Source organism: Harpia harpyja, chromosome 2 (genome assembly GCF_026419915.1).
Source record: "Harpia harpyja isolate bHarHar1 chromosome 2, bHarHar1 primary haplotype, whole genome shotgun sequence".
Taxonomy (NCBI): Eukaryota; Metazoa; Chordata; class Aves; order Accipitriformes; family Accipitridae; genus Harpia; species Harpia harpyja.
The window spans coordinates 32,091,871-32,111,657 of NC_068941.1; the positions used below are offsets into that span (position 1 = coordinate 32,091,871).

At 39.4% G+C, this 19,787-nt stretch overlaps 1 protein-coding gene and 1 long non-coding RNA gene across 2 annotated transcripts in view; one reads left to right on the plus strand and one right to left on the minus strand.

Moving 5' to 3' along the window:
* The window catches only part of DKK2 (dickkopf WNT signaling pathway inhibitor 2), a 46,550-nt gene that overhangs the window by 9,377 nt on the left and 17,386 nt on the right, over positions 1 to 19,787 (plus strand). The window lies entirely within an intron of this gene.
* On the minus strand, positions 399 to 19,745 carry LOC128135864 (uncharacterized). The gene is made up of 3 exons (XR_008233228.1): positions 19,482 to 19,745; positions 6,781 to 6,997; positions 399 to 1,507 (listed from the first exon to the last, which is right to left on the minus strand). It is a non-coding gene; the product is annotated as an uncharacterized LOC128135864 (long non-coding RNA).

The window sequence follows — 19,787 nt, forward strand, 5'->3', positions numbered from 1 at the left end:
ATTAGACTTCTCTTTGCGGGGGGATTATCTCATTAACTCCCTGGGATGATGGGAGCCACCAAGTAAATGTGAAGACTGTTTCATGTATTTAGTATAGGCTGAAAGTTTTACCAGACTCGTCATTCTTAACTTTCAGTTTGTCACCCACTCACGTAGTAATAAGGATACCATCTGACCCACATAACCAACCACATGCCATAATGTGTGAGCTGAACACTATGGGATTGCCCAGTGAGACTGGAAGTTGTTCTTCCAGACCCTCTCAGTTCCTGTTACTCCCAACAAAGCTAAATTTGCAATGTATATTATTCATAACCAAGTTGTTCAACCAACTCCTCTGGTGGGGAGAGAGTGGGTGTGGGTCAGAACTGAAGAATGGAAATCCTGGGAGCCGTGGAAGGACCAGGAAACCAGGAGGTTGCCATCCTCTCTCCACACCTTCTCCAGGGTGGAGCCAAGTGTTGATGCTGCCTCACATGTTGTCTGTGTTGTCTTAGGGGTAATGAGGAAATCTGCCTATCAAAGGTTAGGTTTAAAAGTCTACTTTATAGTTTGGTGGAGGGGCTAAACTTCTTAGCTGCATAAAATGTTTTTGTAATTGTTTGAATAAACACGGGTTTTTTTAAATGCTCTTCAGGAATGCTTGTAAACTTCTGTGCTTGGTTTTGTCCCTGTTGCTATCTTCCAGACATCCCACTCCTCGCCAAGGAAATGGCTTTTTAACAAGAAGAATCCTCTGGAAATTACTTTCTGAGGGGGTCCTTGCCACAGCAGCTGCAACAAATTGCAACTGAATTTCAGTCCCAGTTGTTTTTTATTGCTAAAAGGATAAGTGACCAAGTGAATACTTGTATTATAGCTCCACGACAATTTATTAAGTATCAAATTGTAGTGTGTGGTGTTGTCTAACCAGAAGATTAAGGTTTTCTCTGTGGAGGGAAATTTCTCTCAGACTTTGTACCAGTGCCTAAGCTGAAAGAGGCTGGGAAAGTCTTGCTGATCCCAAACTGTCCTGTGGTTAGGCTGACTTAGGGTTTTCCTTCCACAGAGACCTGGGCGCTGGCACCTGGCCAGCGATGTCAGCACAAGCAGAGTATAACCATCACGAGGCAGCCAAAAAGAGGAGTCATGGCACTGCAGCCTAATGCGTGCTGATCCGCTCCTTGCTGTGTAAACAAGTCTCCAGGGGGCATTTTCTGAGCAAGTTGTTTTTGAGTAGCAGCATAGCTTTAGCATAGCTCAGATTATGCTAATTGGGAAGCATTTTTGGCACAATTTTCCAAATAAGCAACGCGGAGTCCAGGGAGGTCAAGGAAGGAAGTAGCAAAACCTTGGGATGGTTCAGGCTGCGTCCTTGTGTCTTTGAGCAGGGTTTCCCAGCTGGAAAGGAGTTCACAGGTCTGCTTGCCTTCCCCTCAGCCTTTCTGCTCTGACTTCGGGGCCAGCAGGGAGGATAAAGAAGACTGTCCCTTCGTTCCTCTAGAGGACTCTAGAGTCCCTCTAGGGACTAGAATGGGAAAGAAGATGCATCTTTTACTACATGGGAAATAGGAGGTTCTAAGTTATGGTATTGCACAAATATATAAAATGTGCCAGATAGTGCAAAATTTTCTAAGGATTTCAGAGGTAGGAACTCAGGCTTTCTTAGCCTATGTGTTTGTCTATAAGCATATGAAAATCTCGGTTTAAGTATTGTCTAAACAACAGTGGTAGACAGAGATAAATAATAAATTAAAATGCATGATTATTATTATTATTATTAACAATGCAAGAGCTTTTATTACCTTTAGATTTCACTGGAATTGTAGAAGAAACAATTGGCTGGAATGCTGAAGGGGGACGGTTATTGGGTAGTTGGAAGAATGAGTGTGAAAGTCAAAGTTTCATGTTTAGCTTTTCCCTGCTTGCTTTCCTGATTTGCCAAACTGGGAAGCGCATATTTGGCCCTGTGCTTGACAGGGATTTTGGATGGCTTTAATAAAAAACATTTGTAAAATGTTTAAAGACCTTCATGCGTAGAGGTGCCTGTTAGGCAGAAGACGTTCATTTGAAATGCAATGTCTGTTATTGGTGCACTTGAATGAACTCAGGTTATGGAGGGTTTAAATATGGGACAGCAAAACTAGAGACACTCCTTAGTCCCTGGGAAAGCAGATTTCTACTGAGCTTTTTGGGTCAAGTTACCTCCTTCCCCAGGCATGCTGGCCTTACTGTCACTGCTGTAGGTTTGGGATTTGGGTTTGGTTTTGTTCATTACAGTCGCAAGGATGGTGCCTTTTCTTAAACACTGTCCTCTTAAGTTATCAGTGAAGGGTAGATAAGAGAGTCTTTATTACAGCCACACATGTGCACCACAGGTGTGAAGGGAACTCTTAAACTGTTTATGAGCGCACAAAGCCCCACGAACAAAGAGGGCAGAAAAGAATGTTGTCATTTTAAGGAAAAATATGTTTTAAGGCCCTGTTAAAAATAAAGCCAAAAAGGAATAATAGCAAATGGGCTGCAGATTGTCTGTGTAACAGGGATTAGCACTGTGGAAATCTTTCATTTTTCTGAACAGGCGTGTACCACAGACAGGCCCTGCTAGCTGAGATACACCGTCCAGTGTCGAACGGTGCCCACTTTCAGGCTCTTGTCTCAGTGAGTTACCCACAAAATCCCCCTCCAATACAAACAAACAGATTAAGAGTAGGATAACACTGTCTTAACTCTGTTTTTTAAATGTTTTAGATGAATAGAAGCCAGTGCATACATTGTACGAACAGGTATGATAGCAGTGTATGAGTTCCAGGTCTGGGCTGCAGTTGTCACTCTTGAATTTGGTGGGACTGAAGTGTATTTTACAGCTAAAGGGTCAGAATGAAAGGGTCAAGGATGGGGAAAATGAGAGAAACCCCATTATCTTGTATAACAGCTACATGGCAATATCTTCACTTGTTCAGGAACAACTTTCAGGTCCACTGAGGGGAACGTCTGTAATGGTGGTGACAATTCAGTACCCAAAGAAGTGATGTAACTCGGTCCCCTCCAGCACTGTTTCCCAGCAGATGCACCAAAAAAATGTGGCCACAGACACAAGTTCTGGCTGCCCAGAAATGCCACGCTTCAGCTCCTTAGTCTGCAAAACGTGCTGTCTCATTGCCTATCTTATGCAAGAGGTGCCATATGCTTCTGCACAGAAAACCATCTCAAAGGTTAGGCCCTGTTTATAGATAGGATGAATTTGAAGGATATTTATGTACCTAACTCCCTGAATGTTTTCAGCGAGAATTAGGTTCTGCATGCCTTGAGGGAGCGGGATCATGGCCTTTTCCATGGAGGAGAAAAATTCAGCTCAGAGGAAATAGTCTGGCGGTGACTCCCCCACTGCAAAGCGTGCTCGGGGACAAGGAACTCTCCTGTCTTTCATCGCCTATGTAAGATTATTCTGATGAACAAATTCAGAGTATTTGTTGTTATTACAGAAAAACTTAAATCAGAATAGTTTACGCTGTCTCCTCAATGATGAGATAATGATATGAAAGATCGATGATGGATCTGTATCTAATGTACCAGACACAGCTCCTCTGGCCCTTCTGTGCGGGTTTTGATCTCCATCCAGAGTTACCCTTTTCTTAAAGCAGTGTCACTTTTTTTTTTTGGTGTAAAACTGGACAGGGATGCAGAGATGTTGCCAGCAGAGCTGTAGTGTTTCTCTTTAATGAGCCTCTTCCTGACCCACCCTATGTAAAGCAGTTGACACATCATGTGTTGTGCAGCTGGGACAGCTACCCTGGCACATGTATCTGACACATGAACGTATTGACTTTGGCCTTTTGGAAGCACTGGACCCATGCTGTTCTCCAGAGATGTGTCTAAGTCATTTCCCAGATACCATGGATATAGCAGCGGTAGGAGCAAAAGCTGAAGTGGAATTCACTAATTCAGATTTAGCTGATTCTGTGAAAATAGATTGCACAACAGAGACTGACACTCAGTTTCTGGTTTTGATTTCCTCTCTTCCCTGGTTTGACCTCCAGTGCTCCTTCTGGCTGTTGGTTGGTATTCAGGTCTCAGGTTGTAGAGTTTGTGTGTGTGTGTGTGTGTGGTTTTTTTATTTGGGGTTTTTGGGGGGTTGTTGGGGCTTGGGGATTTTTTTTAAATTTTTTTTTTAAGTGCAAGACTTTTGTGATGTAACACTTTAAATTTGAGTTTTAGTCCTTGCCTGAAGGGCAGAGTAGTTTCTGTGAGATACCAGCTGGAGGGCTTGAAGGGCTGCTTATGTGGCGCAGGGTTGAATTTCAGCCAGGGTGATCCATGCTGCTGAAATAGTATGAGCAGACAAGACCAGCCACGAACACGGTTTGTGCGCTGTCAGTGGTACAACATGTGTCTGTGTTACTGCAGGACAGGGAGTTCGGCTGTGCCTGGTGCTGTTGACTTCACTGGAAGTCTTTGTGCTTGTATGCTTTGACCACTTGTTAGTAAAATATCACACTGCTTTTACTTTTGATCCCCTTCTGTCCTAAATGACCCTATTGGCAGGAAATTAATTTAAACAGTAGCTACTAGAAGACATTTTGTGAACATTTGCTTCTTCTAAAGTTTATTTTCACAGTATGTTTCACCTGAATGTTTTCCAGAACAAAAAACCTCAAATGCTCTGCTGTCCTGGTAACATGTGGGAGGCTGAGGCTTCCCTCTTCCTTCCAGCCTACCTCTGAAAACACTTTCTTAATACTCAGCCTTAATCATATTTATAAAGATAATATTAAGCTTAATGTTTCAAAACAACACTCTCTTACCAGGCTAATGACAGATCAAAATCAAATGACACCATTTCTGGCAAGTAATTTACCACTGCTCTGCAAATACTTGTGTGAACGGAGCTATAGCTCAAGTACAAAAACTTAAAATAAACTGAACTGCCAAGGGATAACCCACTTCATAACTGATTAGAATAACTAATAACTGATCAGTAGGGAGGAGAAAATAAGCAGGACTAAATGGCCAGCTTTCACAATACAGGAAGGCTATAAGCAAAGTTTCACACAAATCTTTTAGAGACTGATGTTCAACTTATTGGTAAATTGTCTGGAAAACAGGGGATTAGTGAGGCACAGAATTCTTAATGAAATGTATTCAGAACAGTAAGAACTTAAATCTACCACAAAGAGTTGCAGTAAATGTCTGTATCCTGAGCATCTGAGAAATAAAACCCACAGGTAGAATTCCATTTCTGTAAGTATAAAGCAATGTACATGGCATAATGTGATGTCAGTTAGGCACATACAGTGGTAACTTCTAAATTAGAGTCACTTTAGCTATCGGTTAATGGTGAAACAGCAGCAGAGACAAAAATTAAATATTAAAACAAAAAAAAAAGCAGAAAATCAGGAACCGAGAACAAAACAGAGGGTATTTTTACACTACTTCTAAGTTCATGGTGCTGAGTAACTGTTAAAAGGATATAGAAGCAGTCAGGATTAGGTGGGGGAGGAGGACAGCAGGAGTGATCAGAGCAGCAGAACTGCTTTAACACAGGAGAAATTAAATAGGACACAACACATCAGTTTGGAAAAGGGATGCCCATGGGAGAACAGGACAGAGAGATACAAATAATGAAGAGTGAGGAAAAGGTGAATGGGGAGCAATCACTCAGTATCTGCCCTAGAAGAAGAGCCAAGAGCAGACAGTGTGAAATTATCAGAGCGCCAGGAACTACTTTTTCATGTTGTATAGCTCATTGCCACATGATGCTGTGGGAGCCGTATGGAAATGCTCAAACGGAGATGAGGCAGACGCAGAGACAAGTGATTGCACTGGTAGGTACTAAACACAGTGGTAAAACTTCCAGCTTCAGATGCATCTAAGCTGCTGTTGGCTGAAGCTGGGAGAGTGCATCTGGGAGAAATCCTTCTGTACTTGCCTATGTTCTTACTCCTTGGAGTATTTGCAACTAGCAGGACACTGGCCTGACCACTTTGCTCTGATACATTATGGTAACTCTTATGTTCTTATGTAGTTTCTCAAGAATTTATTATTTTTGTCAACATAATAAATAAATATCAATTTATATTTTATCAGTATCATAAATAACCCAGCTTGTTGCCTCAGTTTATCAGGAAAGTTAAGCATATGTGGTTCAATGGAGGCATTCGTGTTGTCTTCTGTAATTCAGTTAGGATGTGCATATATAAATATTAGTCAGGCAAAGATTTAACTACTTTGCTGGACTCGGTCTTTGGGTCTATGACAGTGGGCACTGATTTTCATATCCTCTCTAATGCCCATGGACATCAGTGTGAATACTCCCACAAGCTTCACTGTGGGTTTGTTATCCAGAGAGACTTCTAGGCAAAATGTTAAATATTCCAAAGAGGTTGCTGCGGAGAATGGAAAACATGACTATAATGAAAAGGAAATGGAAAAACGAAGAAATAGACAAAGAGGCTTAGGACAGATTTACAAAGTATGTAGCATGCACAAGCCAGGGGAGACTTTTCAAAGAATTTTGCTACCATTTAGCTACAAATACTCTCAAAAAAGGGTCAGATTTTCAAGTCATTCATCACTCAGAGTGAAGCTTTTTGGCTTTGAAGGTTTTTCTTTTTGCTTTTCTTTGTTACTTCCTCAAGCTTTTTTTTTGCTCATGAGTAAATTCTTCCCTCCCAAATTATCATTATACATAGGGCTGAGTATCTTCGTACTTTATAGAAAACTTCATAAATACATCCTGTAATTTTGTAGTGAGCTTCTATGGTAAACTCTGTATAACTCAGTGAATTGACTTAAATTTACCTTCAGAATCCACCTTCTTTTTTCTGCTCAGACCTCTCAGCCCTTCTGTATGCACAGTTATCTTTCAAGGCAGAGTTCGCCATAGGCAAGGTCAGCAAACTTGGACCTGACAGCAGAGTAAGTGTCACTTCCTCGAGAGCTCATGGCAGAGCAATACGTCAATATTTCCTCCTCCCTCTTGGTGAACCATATTCTAAGCTGATGAAAATATGCAACTCTGGAAGACAAAAGTGAGATTTTTTTTCTCCTTTAAATATACTCTGTATTTCAGTGATGCATTAACAGAACACTTTACTAGTGCAAATTATATTTATCACTTCTGCTGTTAGAACAACCTTACAGCTTTTTGAAAAGTCTAATGTTTCCAAAGTTGCTAGTTTTGATGGAAACTACTCTCACACCAGGGAAGTACAGGGTTGGTTGGCTCCATCTACAAATAAATAGGACAACTGAGGACAAAGCAACTCAGGATTACAGTCAAACAACCCAAGAATCTCCTACTTTATGTTTCAAATGTATTTGACCAGAGATTTTAGGGAGCCTCAATAAAAGTCACGGTGTTATAAGTGCTGGTGGGGAGGGGGGGATGTGTCTTTCCCTGCTTGCACTGGATCTCCCTCCACATCAGGCAAAAGTGGGAATTTGCAGTCTAAAAAATAGTGTTCCCTCTGCTGCTCCCCCTAGCTGCAGTCTCTGATTACCAGCTCTAACTTAACGAATATCGATAGTATAAAAAAAAAAAATTTAAACCTCCTCCTTTGGTCTCCTCTTCCACCTGCAAACTCCTAACACATGTTTAAAATACTTTGGCATTCAAACCTGGATTCCAACCACCCACGTTCAGTAAAGAGCTTGACAGAGCTGCTGTCTCTCCACTGCACTTGAGAGAAAGATGTGATGTCTTGTGACTAGTCGATTGACATGATGAGTCTTGTCACATTTATGGCTAATGCAGTATGTGATTTTTTGATAGATGTGACCAAGTCCAGTCTGCTCCCTTCTTTAAAGCAGAAGTGGAAAGGAATTTGCTACCCTGAACTTGACTGCTTGTTAAAATCTCTGATTTTGACACGGTTTTGCTGGGAAAAAAAAAAATCCCAACTAATGGCATGTATTTGTTCATTCTGCTGGTTTTGTGCATACAGCATATTGCTTATCTGAGCCCACTGTATTTAATGGGCATGTGATATAGTATTTACAATGGCCACAAATGCTTGGTTGGTTGGGTTTGGTTTTTTCGGACTAATGTGGGGCTGCCAGGTCCCTTTTACAGTTTTAGGTACATAGACTGATTTTTCAAATTGAGCTTCCAGCAATACTTATAGGTTGTAGCTGGAAGGCACTGGGTGCTTAGTCACTTTTGAAAGTCAGCCCACTTATCTAGATGCCTAGAGAAAGCCTGGGTCACAGCTCCACTCCATTGTCCGTGTCAGTTCTCATTTCAGCATTTTCAAAGATTAATCAAAAACTCCAAATTCTTCCCTTGAGTCCTCCTCTCAAGACAGTGGTATTATGCCTTTGCAAGATGGTATATTTAAAAGCTAAGAACTGCTGTTAAATAATTATAAAATTAGAGTGCATGGACTAACACTGCACAAACATGTTCAAGAAAAAAATAGAGTTGGTATTAGACATCTAATAAAAGATAATGTATCCCTCTATATTGATGGGCTCGTGAATGGAGAAGTTCCCAAGTCCTTTCTAGCCTGTGCACTGTCAGCCACCCAAGCCCATACACGTCTGCATGATGTGGTAATAAAAACATTGCTTTGCTACTTGCATCTTGATGCCCCAGCATTGCTGTTGCTGATAGAAATGCATTGGTAAGACCAATGTAGATTTTGGTTTTGGAGATTGTTTTTGGTTCTGCAATGACATTTCTTTGCTTAAAAAAAGATAATTTAGAATTGTTTTTATGACACAGAATTCGAAATAAGAAGTAGGCACTAAAATTCCCTGGATTTGGAGCAGAATCCCACCTCTCCTTTTCCCAAAGACATCTATCCAGGCCTAAGTCTCTTCCTGTGATTCAGCAAGAGTTCCTACATAGGCAAAAAGAAATATTTTTAACTTCAGTGTTGTATTGCCTTCAAAGCATTGCATTAATAGTATTAAAGGGTGCATAAGCAGAAGTTAAGCTGAAATAGAAGAACTGAGTCAAACAGTTCTAAGTGCACAAAGTATTGGAGAAAGAGTGAAATTACCTTCCCAAGATGGTCCACTGTTACGTAAGTGTAAATTAAACTGAATACAGTGAAACTTGGTCTAAGAGCTGTATTCAATAGATGACCATCTCATTCAAAAGCATAAAGGGACCACTTGATTCACCCATGAGTGGAAGCCTATCATTTTGAGTGTAATGTTTGGATGGCTCAGTCATCAGTTATGCTAAACTTTTATGGCATTGATTCCAAAAACTTGCCATTGTATGCCATCTGAATTTCCCCATTATGTAAAAATGCTCTTCTCTGAAACAAATATATGATATTTTAAGGAACTCAAAACATTTGGAAAATTATAACATATAGATGACCAATCCAAACATTTATACAATGGGCAGTAGAGTATTTTCAGAGAAGAAAGATACAGATGAAAATAATAAAGAATGGCGTTAAATGTCATAAAGTTTAATAGGAAGTACACAGGTTGAAAATTATACTGTTTAAATCAATATTCCTTTAAACAGTAGTTTTTCTAAACTTGCCTTGGAAATATTTGTTCTTAAAAGATGCATATACCTAACATATTGTCTACTTTTGGAACTCCATTTTTTGACAAAATATTCTGGTTCTAGAATAACTGGAAACATCAGAACTTAGTGAGTGCTTTTAGTGCTTAAGAGGAAACAGAAAAAAATGTAATGGAAACTGCAAGACTTCACTGGGACTGCTCCATTTTCCCATAAAAATTCTTGGAATAAAAAGCTGCTTTTTTCTTTTTAATCGTTCAATGAAAAAAATGTGCTGTATTCACAATTTGTACAGATTCTAAGCAGAAGAATATCACAATTTATTGCAGATAGGGAAAGTATTTGCTTCAGGAACCTGCATTTGCTCTTGAAATGGCAGGTTACTGCTGCATTCATTTTCCATCCTTCTCGGCTTTCATGCTTGCTCATCCATCTCTTTGCGATATTATATTGTTCAGTTTAGTAAACTCTTGAGTGTATAGAAATCTACATTCCCAGGGCTCTGAATTAGACTGGAACTCAATTCATCTGACAGACTTTTGAAAATGGGGCTGTAATTCCCAGTTCATTTAGATACTTAACAATCATTTAACCTCCTGTCTGTATTTGTACTTGCTGACTTGCTTTTTAGGCAGTAGAAGTCAGTCAATCTTCAGATCAGAAGCATGTGGTGCCCCTCCAGCAGACAAACATTTTCCACCAACATTTTGAAGAGAATAAAACCTAAGTAAATAACCCCCAAGGTTGAAAAGAGCCTATTCACCAAGCATCGGTAAAGTAATTCCACAGGAAAAATAAATGTTCAGCAAAGTGATCTTTCATTTGAAAATTGGATCCAGATTTTACAAACTGAGAAGGGTGAACAACTGTGTCAAATGCAGGGCAATGCTGTTTGTCTGCAAAGTGTGTTGCCACAAGGTACTAATGTTCTGCTTATGGAGAAGTGCAATCTGGGCAAAAATTAAACGGTTTGTTTATCCGTGAACTGTTGAAATCACGGTACCATGAAAACTGTGCCTCATGAATTATATACAGGTCATGTATATGTACCATCTACCAGCTAGTTCAGAATGATACAATTCAGGACAGATTAATCTGGCGACACATCATTTTGAAATTGAAGATTTCTGTTCTTTGAAGAAAGATGGTAAAATTATTATTTCCGGAAGGCAACAAAAATAGAGCACAAAATGAGATTTTTGGGAAAATCAAGCATTCAGTTCCCTGTTTATCTTTTGTTCTAACACTGTTGTTTCTTGGTTAAATTCATCATTTTGCCTTTATATTCTCCTTTCACAAGGAAAGGAATTCGCTTCCACCATGGAGCTAACTTTAGTAGTAGTAGTAGTATATTATCGAGGATGGAGGAAAGGAAAGTAGTGTGGGGACTTAATGGCCAGTTATCCTATTAAAATGCAGTGTTATAACTCTGCTGCTTCTTCAAGCAGCCATGTGAATTTGAAATCCAAGGTTCCTTTTCTGAAAAGAAAAATCACTGTAAGCTATTATAACTTGGAAAACGTCATTTTCCCTGAACTGCACTGATTTTATTCCACCTGGGCAAGTCCTCTGAATTGAAAGGAAATTTCAGCAATACAATTCTTGTAAGTTTGTGATATTTGTAAGGGCTAAATCCAATATCTTTATGCTCTAGACTAAGGCAAATTTGTGCTGCAATTGACTTAACAGGTGATCAGTTAGGCTATGGAAAAAGATCTTTCATAAGGTAACTAAAGCATTTCTATCTTTAAAATCCCTTCAGAATTTTAGCCAAGAACATAATTTTAGGGATGGTATAGTAAGAAGAATTTCCCTGGCTTTTCCACTGTAATAGCGTATCCTAATTTGGACCTGGATATTATTTTTTACATTATATCTGATTTACGTATCTGCGCACATACACATATATACGCTAAGACTATTTATAGTATGTGAATTAAGCAGGAAGGTTATAATTTACTTTCTGTTTTTTACCAATACTCTGGTGTTATTAGAACTGCTTTTGCAATCTCTAGTATAAGGAAAAGGAAAAATGTCATAAAAGAACATTCTCTCGAGAAGTGTTGATAAAGACACAAACCCTTCAGTTCTTGTTAGGAAAAAAACCTAGAAATTAGGTCATGATTCTACATTTCATTATTCAGTCTTATTCACTGCTCAAAGCATAGCAAATTTCCTTTTCTAAGTAGCTTTTGAAGGTAAGTTTGAAATTTGGAATTAAAGTAAAATTATTGTGAAACAGGTTTCTTAAAAAATGGCATAATGTGCATTCATGTGTATTGTTTTCCAATGTTTAAATTTAGTCAGTTCACAAACAGGATGAGGACGATTTTATGTGTTGGAGATTAAACCTTTCCTGGGATCAGGCTGTGCACTTTTTCTGGTTCACTCATGACCAGTAATAATAATTTTGTGATTGTCTTGTGCTCAAGAATTTTGCTGGTGATGCACACACTAGAAGACATTTCAGTTATTTAGCTGTATCCAGGTTAACAGGAGTAATAAATGGGGGGAAATATTTACTGTATTAAGGAAATTCAGAAACTGGCTGATTTTAGATGGATCTGACTGGACAATTTAACATAATCCCTTACTTCAGCAACCTGATTTCAGGTGGAAAGACTATTTAAGACTAAGAGTTTTTGTAGCGCAAATCTGGTGTTTCTTAGGTTAAAAAAATAGGTGTGACAACAGTTGTGTTTTTCATTTGGAAAACAAAGTTTAAAGAGAAAAACTTCATTGTTAGCCCAGTGCCAGGAATCAAAAATAGTATTTGCCATCCTCTTTACGCTAATACTTTTGTCTTTTGCTGTCTCTCCTAGTTTTGTGGGCTGGGCTTGTCTTGCATCTGTAAGGTGGAGTTCCTTCTGTAGTGTCTTCAAAGCAATGGGCACCTTTTAATTTTCTTCTGTCATAGCCACAGGGCTTCAAGTGAAGAGACACTTATATGGGACTCGTTGGAGAACAGGGCATTCTCTTTGCATTAAGACTTTGAGGAAAGCCAGAAGCAGTAAAAGACTTTCCTGAGCACTGCTGAATCAAAATATGATTTCTATAGAATTGCAGCTCATCACACTGCCTCCTGTTTTGGAGGAAAGCTAAAACAGGTGAGACTGAAGATGGCTAAAATATATATACTCTGCTGCAAAGCCTGTTGAAGTTAGCCTAGTGTCAACTGATTTCAAGTTGCAGGGACCACTTTGACTTTGACTAAGGTCTCCCAAAAGAAATAACCACAGTAATAATAAATGTAACATTGATCTTGTATAGCTATGCAAGAAATCTGGAATGTGAAGTACAATCTAACTACTTGGTGCAACTTGACATATTCCTGTGGAAATCAGTAGGAGATTGCCAATTTCCACCAACAGAAAATCTGGCCCTGCAAGTAACTTTATCTTCTTTTAATTCCTATTATTCCCGAACTACAATGCCACAAAACAAACCTGCATTAACTATTTCCTCATGTAAGTGTGTATCTTGGTATACCTGACACAGAACAGTAGTTAGGGATATCAGCCGGTCTTCCATGTCTGGTTTTGTAGAATTGTAGTGCAGTTGAAATTGTCATGCAAATATGTGTTGTCTTTGTCCCACTCCTCAGCTTCAGAGCCAAATTTTAAGACATGGCTATAATGCTCGTTTGCTTGTATAGATCTGCTAGCTGGTGTTGTTTATGTCTCACATTCATCATGAGAACACATTGAGAAACACAGTTGTCAGTTATATAGAATTACTTCTAAACAGCTTCCTACTTGGTAAGGTAAGGATGGGATTGATAAAACAAAGAAATGTCCATTTGACATGCAGTGTTGTGACTCACTGGGTAAAACTATTTGTGCGGTGTGATATCAGTAGGTTTTCAAACTACATCAAGGAGATATTTATCAGCACTGCTGTTTTTGTGACACTGAGAAAAGAATAAATAAGTGTAAAGGAGCAGCTTTTTAAAGTTCTTCTAGGAGAATTTAAATCACGTATTTTCCAACAACGTGAATGTGGCTGTATTTGAATGCTAAACCAGAAAGGTTTATAGTACATATGGTACCTATTTGAATTTTTTAAATGTCTAATTTCTGCTGTGGAAATGGAGGCCAGCTTGAGTTATTTATTGTGGGATGCAGAAGGAAATCACAACCCTTTGCAGGGACACGTTAGAATCCCTGCGCCATTCAGCCAGTTTTCTCCTGTCACACCTACTTAAATTTTCAAAAAGACGCTTTAATGTATTGAGTGTGCTCTGGATCATACTAGTTCCTGAGCACTTATGACAGCTTTCAGAGATTGCTGGTGGCTCCCAGTAGACTGTAATTCTAGAAACAGGAGCCTGATGCTAAGCATCACCACCTGTTCTCCATTATTTTCCTTCAGAAGAAAACAATGCAAGTATAAGATTACATACTAATGGAACCCATTTTCACTAAATAGGTACATTTAGTCACATGTAATTTGGTGGCCCATAAAAGAAAAAAAGAAAATAGTAAGCCGTTTTCAAAAGGGAGAAGCAAATAAAACTTAAATGAAGAGTTTCCTAACTACGTTAACCAAACCCAATTCTTACATGGCAGGTATACCAATATGCAGTATGTAAGTACATGCAGATCCCTTGTTGGAATAGCTGTGTTTTCAATTTGATTTGTTGACATATCCTAAAAGACTTTGGACCTCATTCAGCTCTTTGTAAATCCACTACAGAGCTAGATTTGAACCCTTCTGGCATTTACACTGGAATTCTTATTTCTACTTTGCTTAGAACAATGCAGGTCTTGTCTCTAACTGAGGTTCCTCTGCTGCCTCCCAGTAGAAAAAAAGTATAAGCATATATAACATTGTTATAACAGTACTTGCAAATTATATTGTTGTTTGTTATATTCTGTTATCATTTGCCATGCTCCAGCATGGTCCCATGTTATCTCTCTGCTACATATTCGTGTGACATATATCTAGATAAGTGAAGGGATTTTAAAAATGAAATCATCAGTGCATTTCTGTATAGGTTTTATGTGCATGTGGTGCAGGCAGTACATTTTTCAAGCATGAAAGCATATGTGTGTCTCCCTCCCTTGAAATCCTGAACATGATAGCATTCATATAGAGCCTGTGACAGCCTGGCTCGTGGTAGTCACCAGTCCTGGTTATTGATGCAGACCAGTCTCTAAATGGTACCTGTATCTGCTGCTTAGCACTTTTTGTTGCTTTTTTTTCCTTTTGCCAATATATTATTCCTAAGGCTGTTATAAAAAAGCAGATTATCTTTTTTTAAAGAACATTTTTTCCAGCTTGTGCTGCTTGGTGATTCTCCTCTGAGAGTCCACATCAGACTGTTGGTAGCCTTTCAGTAGTATTGCTTCTTGCAAACTCTTTGGTAAAAAGTGGTGGGGTTTTTTGCTTTCTGAAGTGTGTTAGTTCCTGAATTTTGAAAATTAGATTCAGCAGTTAATTGAAAGGCAGCAAATGAAGGGTCACGGTACTTTACCCACAGTTTTGCACTTTGGGGGAGATGAGGTGTTACTAGCAGTGTTTGTTTGCTGTGTGCTTGCTTGGGAGGTGCCACCTGCCAGTGCAAGCCTCGTGCCTCCAGCCTTGTGTCCTAGCACCCTGCTCTGAGGTAGCTCCAGAGCTCCCTTGGTGGCAGGCACCCTGTGGGGGGATAAGGATAGGCTTAACTCCTCCCAAACAATGGTAAAAGTTTACCAGTCATTTTAGGCCCCTTTTTTGGGGACAAAACTTAGGCAGAATCTGAAGAACTAAAAGGTGTGTAGTCCAGGCTTCCTGTGTGATCCATGGGAAGGCATCCAGCAGGGACCTGCAGAGGAGCAACACCATGCACTGAAGATAGAGCTGACAGTAGATGGTAGAGATCCACCACCCTTCTCAGCTGGGGCTTGAGTGCAAACCTGCAGGTCTTTTCTATTTTGCCACAAGCAGCCTGATATTCAAAGTACAAAGCTCCTGTACTCCCTCATTTAGGGCAAGACCTTCAATCAGTAATCCCATCATAATCAATGGGGTCATGCGTATACTGGAGGTTTTGTAGGTACTTAGGTCATTTTCTAGAGTAGGTTTGGTGGCTGTATGGAGCAGCCTAAATGTAAGCGCTGTCTTAGCCATAATTACAAATGGAGAAAGGCTTAGGATCAAAAAGTAATCTGGTTTATTCTCTCAGATGTGTTTGTTCTGTAGTATTGAACTGGAGTTAACTATGAAATTGGAACAGGTTTTGCTCAGAGCAAGCAGAAAAAGTAGATTTATGGAGTGCTCTACAGCTGCTTTTTCTGAATGCAGTAATGGTTTTTAAAGTATTTTTAGATTTGCAAATGTGTCTAATGATTTAAATATTTATAGACTTGGTTAGTCTACAAAAGCAGAGTAGTTAAGCTTGAAAGAGTTTTATTTCATATGTACAAAACAGATTTTTGAGGACACTGTCAGACCATGACATTAGTCTGCGCATAGATGAGTGGACGTGGTGTTTCAGAAAAATTGACACACACAGTCTTAGCTTTTCTGTGAACAAACCAGACCATTTGTATGCCTCTTCAAGAGTTTGTCCAAGTTGCTCTAAAATAACTTAAAGTGAATGCTTCCAACTAACACATAATATTTTTCATAATATTTTTGTGCTGTCATCTATTGATGACTTGCTCTTCAAATCTTTACTCATGTGCTAAGCCTTTAATGAGTAAATCCATTGTGAAGCCCAGTGAAACCCTGGGATTATATATCTCAGCGAGGACTACTCGCATTAGGGAGCGATTGCAAGATCATGCATTTTAGCCTTTTGATTTCCTAAATTAATTAAAAACTTTGTTCTGATTTTGGCTGGGAAAGCCCCTTTGTTGGCCAGCCACAAAATTTCCATTCATCTGCATCAGTTTTTTTTCTCACAGAGCAGATAACAGCAGTGCTGGATTGAACATCTAAAAGACAGTACTCTGGCAGAGTGGGAGCCTGCACCCGAGCAACAAGCAACGAGCACTGTACAAATAGCTTTGCTGTTATTCATGTAGCTTGCTAATGAAAACAATGATCCGGGAGAGTCATGAACAGAGTTCTGCCTAATGGAGTCTCATTAAAACAACAGTTTGCTGCTTTTCTTTTGAACTTTCCGAAAGTCTTTCTTGAGTTACACCCGATAGGAATGATAAGGGTACTACTGCACGTTCCTCAGCAAATCTGTAACACGCAAGCGTTTTTCCATTCAGATGTGTGTGTGTGTGTATTTACATGAAAGACAGGCCTAAGACAGACTGTCATTTCCAAACCAGATGTACTTTGACTTGAAGACTTTAAGATAATTAACTTGAATTTTTTGATATATGGTAAACAACTGTGGCTTAGCCATGAGTAAAAAGAAGCTGACACTGAAAAGAAATGAGGAAAGAAGGTCGGCAAAGGTTTGTATAAATAGCTGGAAGAGGTGCTGGGGAGGATCCAGGCATTTGTATTTTGCTCCTAGCATGCAGTCCCTACTGGCCGTCACTCTACAAACAGCTGGGTTTTCTTGGTGTGATAGATTGTTGCACTGCTGCTAATGCTGATATTTGTCGGTGCCTTTGATTTCCCTTCACACAGTTTTATAATGAGGCCTTAAAAATACAGGAGAGAAATAGTGAGGTGAATGATTGCAAAGGTGTGTGTGTAGACAGACTTTGTCCTCTGTTTAAAGGAAAAATGAGCTAACTGCATTAGCATGTGCTTCTTCCTTTATTTTTCCAGATCTCATGATCAAGCATGGTAAATCTTGTTAATACAAGATGAGGAAAAACGAGAAAAGATTTGGAGAGGGATGTTTTGGAGCAGAGTGGTTATGTTCTCTCAGAATGTTCTAGAAAAATGTCAAAATAACAATGTAGTTGTATTTGCATGTTCAAATAATATTCCGAAGTATATAGAGTCCTAACTGATGAGCAGTACTTGTATGATACGGCTTACTGAGAGACTTCTCTCAGTATTTACACTGATATCAGTGATCCCAATGCTCTTTTACACATTCAACCTGTAGGCTTCAGCATGATTGCATTGGTTTAATTGAGGGGAAAAAAATCTCTTCTGTTGAATAAACCTGGATAAAGGTACTTAAATTAGATGAAACCTTTGTAAGTACACTATGTGCTATCTAAAACTTAAACTAATTATTAAGTAATTCATATGTCCTATTGTTGCATCTCAAGATAGCCTGACACCCTCAAACCAATGTTGTTGACTGATCATTTTAATTATACTGATAAAAATGTATGTTTTTCCTTTAGTGACAAAGCTTACCTCTCTAGAGTATATATCCTAACTGTTAACCCTTTAAGGTAGAGCACTGTCTTGCCTTTGGGCCAAGTCCTGAAGTGTCACCTTTAAATGAGGTTCTGTTGATTAAAACGAGAACAGTGTACCAAAGGGGCCAAGAATGGGTTTTCAGGAATAAAACCAGTGTTTGCTATGCACGATGCCTATATATGTCCAAAAAAAAAGAATTTGTAACAGCATCACTCTAGCATGGCCTCAGATAGTCCAGGCTTTGGAGTGGGCTTTACAGGAGTGTTCAGAGGAGCAGCTTCCCACAGTGGGAACTGGGACTCTGTAGCAGCTCTTCCTTCCCCTGCAGGCACTGGGGGTGGAGGGACTCATTCCTCCTTCCTTTAGCCTTTGCATTCACATTCAGCACGTGGAGCATTAGCACCTGTAAAGCAGGCTGCAGTAGAAGCGGATAGCTTCTGTGCCACAGATACAAGGGAAAATGAACAGCAATGAAAATGGCATTTCAGCGTTTCCAGGGAGGGGCATTTCTATTCATACTCGTCTGGACAAGGGTCAAAATGCCAAGTCGTAGCAGCAAAACACTACAAAGGTCTTGTGCTCTCTCCTCTCTTCCCTTCCTATGCATGTAAAAAGGCTGGCAAGAGACTGGCTTAGGAAATGATGGCAAAACCTGATGTTTAGCCCCTCTCCACTGTGTTCTGGTGACCATTTTGCATGACTTCTAGGAAGCTAAATTCCTGAATTAATGAGGCAGCGAGTAGCTGCAAGGCTGTGTCTCAGTGCCTCAGTTTTGAGAGATCCTCTTACTAGGCAAAGTGCTGTTTGCTCCTATCCCATATGATCCTTTGAATTGGTTTCAAGGAAAATGCACCAAATTTAGAAGACACTCTAACATTTTAACAGGGATATTTTGTTTCTTTATGGGCTGATTTTTCTACTTGGGAGAAACTTCTGAAGCCAGTGGGAATTGTGCCTGTTTGGGGACTGAATGGTCTGTGGGAAAGGGCACATTTTTCTGCTTTTTTTCTGCATGTTTTTGCAAAACATGCAAACACTCAGCTGAATTTTGACGCTTAGATACGCAAAGAGCTGCCTAGTGGTTTTTGCAGGTTTTTCAGCAGAGTAGCTGTGTAACCACCACTGATGTAACTGTTGGTTCAAGTGCAGGTGGAGGGAAATCCTTAAGCCTGAGTGCTCCGTCGGAACACAGTGCTAAAGACATGGTGCAAAGGGCACCCTGCCAGGGAAATGTGCTGTCTCACTTGTTTTGAGTGCAAAGTATTCTGTGCAGTCCTGTCTCCTGGAGAATTAGAAGAGCAGGAAAGTTAAAGGGAATTGATTGACTGGGGAAATACCCTTCTCACAACTGAGGAAAGCCATCTAGTGTTACTTCATTACTTTTCTGTGATGAAGTACTTTTTATTCATGTCAGTCTAGTCTGCTTTTCTGCCTCTGTTGCCTAAGAGGTGAATCATGCTTTGTGTAAACTATTATAAATATGCTTATGTTCTCACGAGCATAAACATATAAATAACATCAAGCATTTGAATAATTCCACTGTTGCTAGTTGAACTACCCAAGATTTAGTTATAAACATTTTTATCTGTCTTAATAAAACTTCCTTTTATCTTTTTTTTTTTTTTTTCCCTCCCCCTGGAGTGGCATGTGAAATACAGGGAAAACAATAAATCACATCTCTTTTACATCTTCCAGCAAACACTAGCAAAAAGGTAAGGAAGGAAATCTTCCTTTGCCATACATAGCCATCATCAATGGTTGGTTTCAGCGTGGAGTTTAAGGAGAGCTCTGCACATACCCATGCTCTAAAAAATGTTTGGCAGTTGTTAAATAGTCTAAGTTCATCTGTAAAATATGCTTTAGGCAATCTATTTATGTAAAATATGCTTCTTTGGGTATCGCTAGAAATAGGACTATGTTTTTTCATACTTGGCTGGTAAATGTGGCCAGTTTGATTTGTGTTTGTGTCCCTGTATAGAGGAGAGAATTGTTAAAGACATAGTGACTTATATTTAGCACATCTGAAAGGAAGGGTACAAGTTCAGAA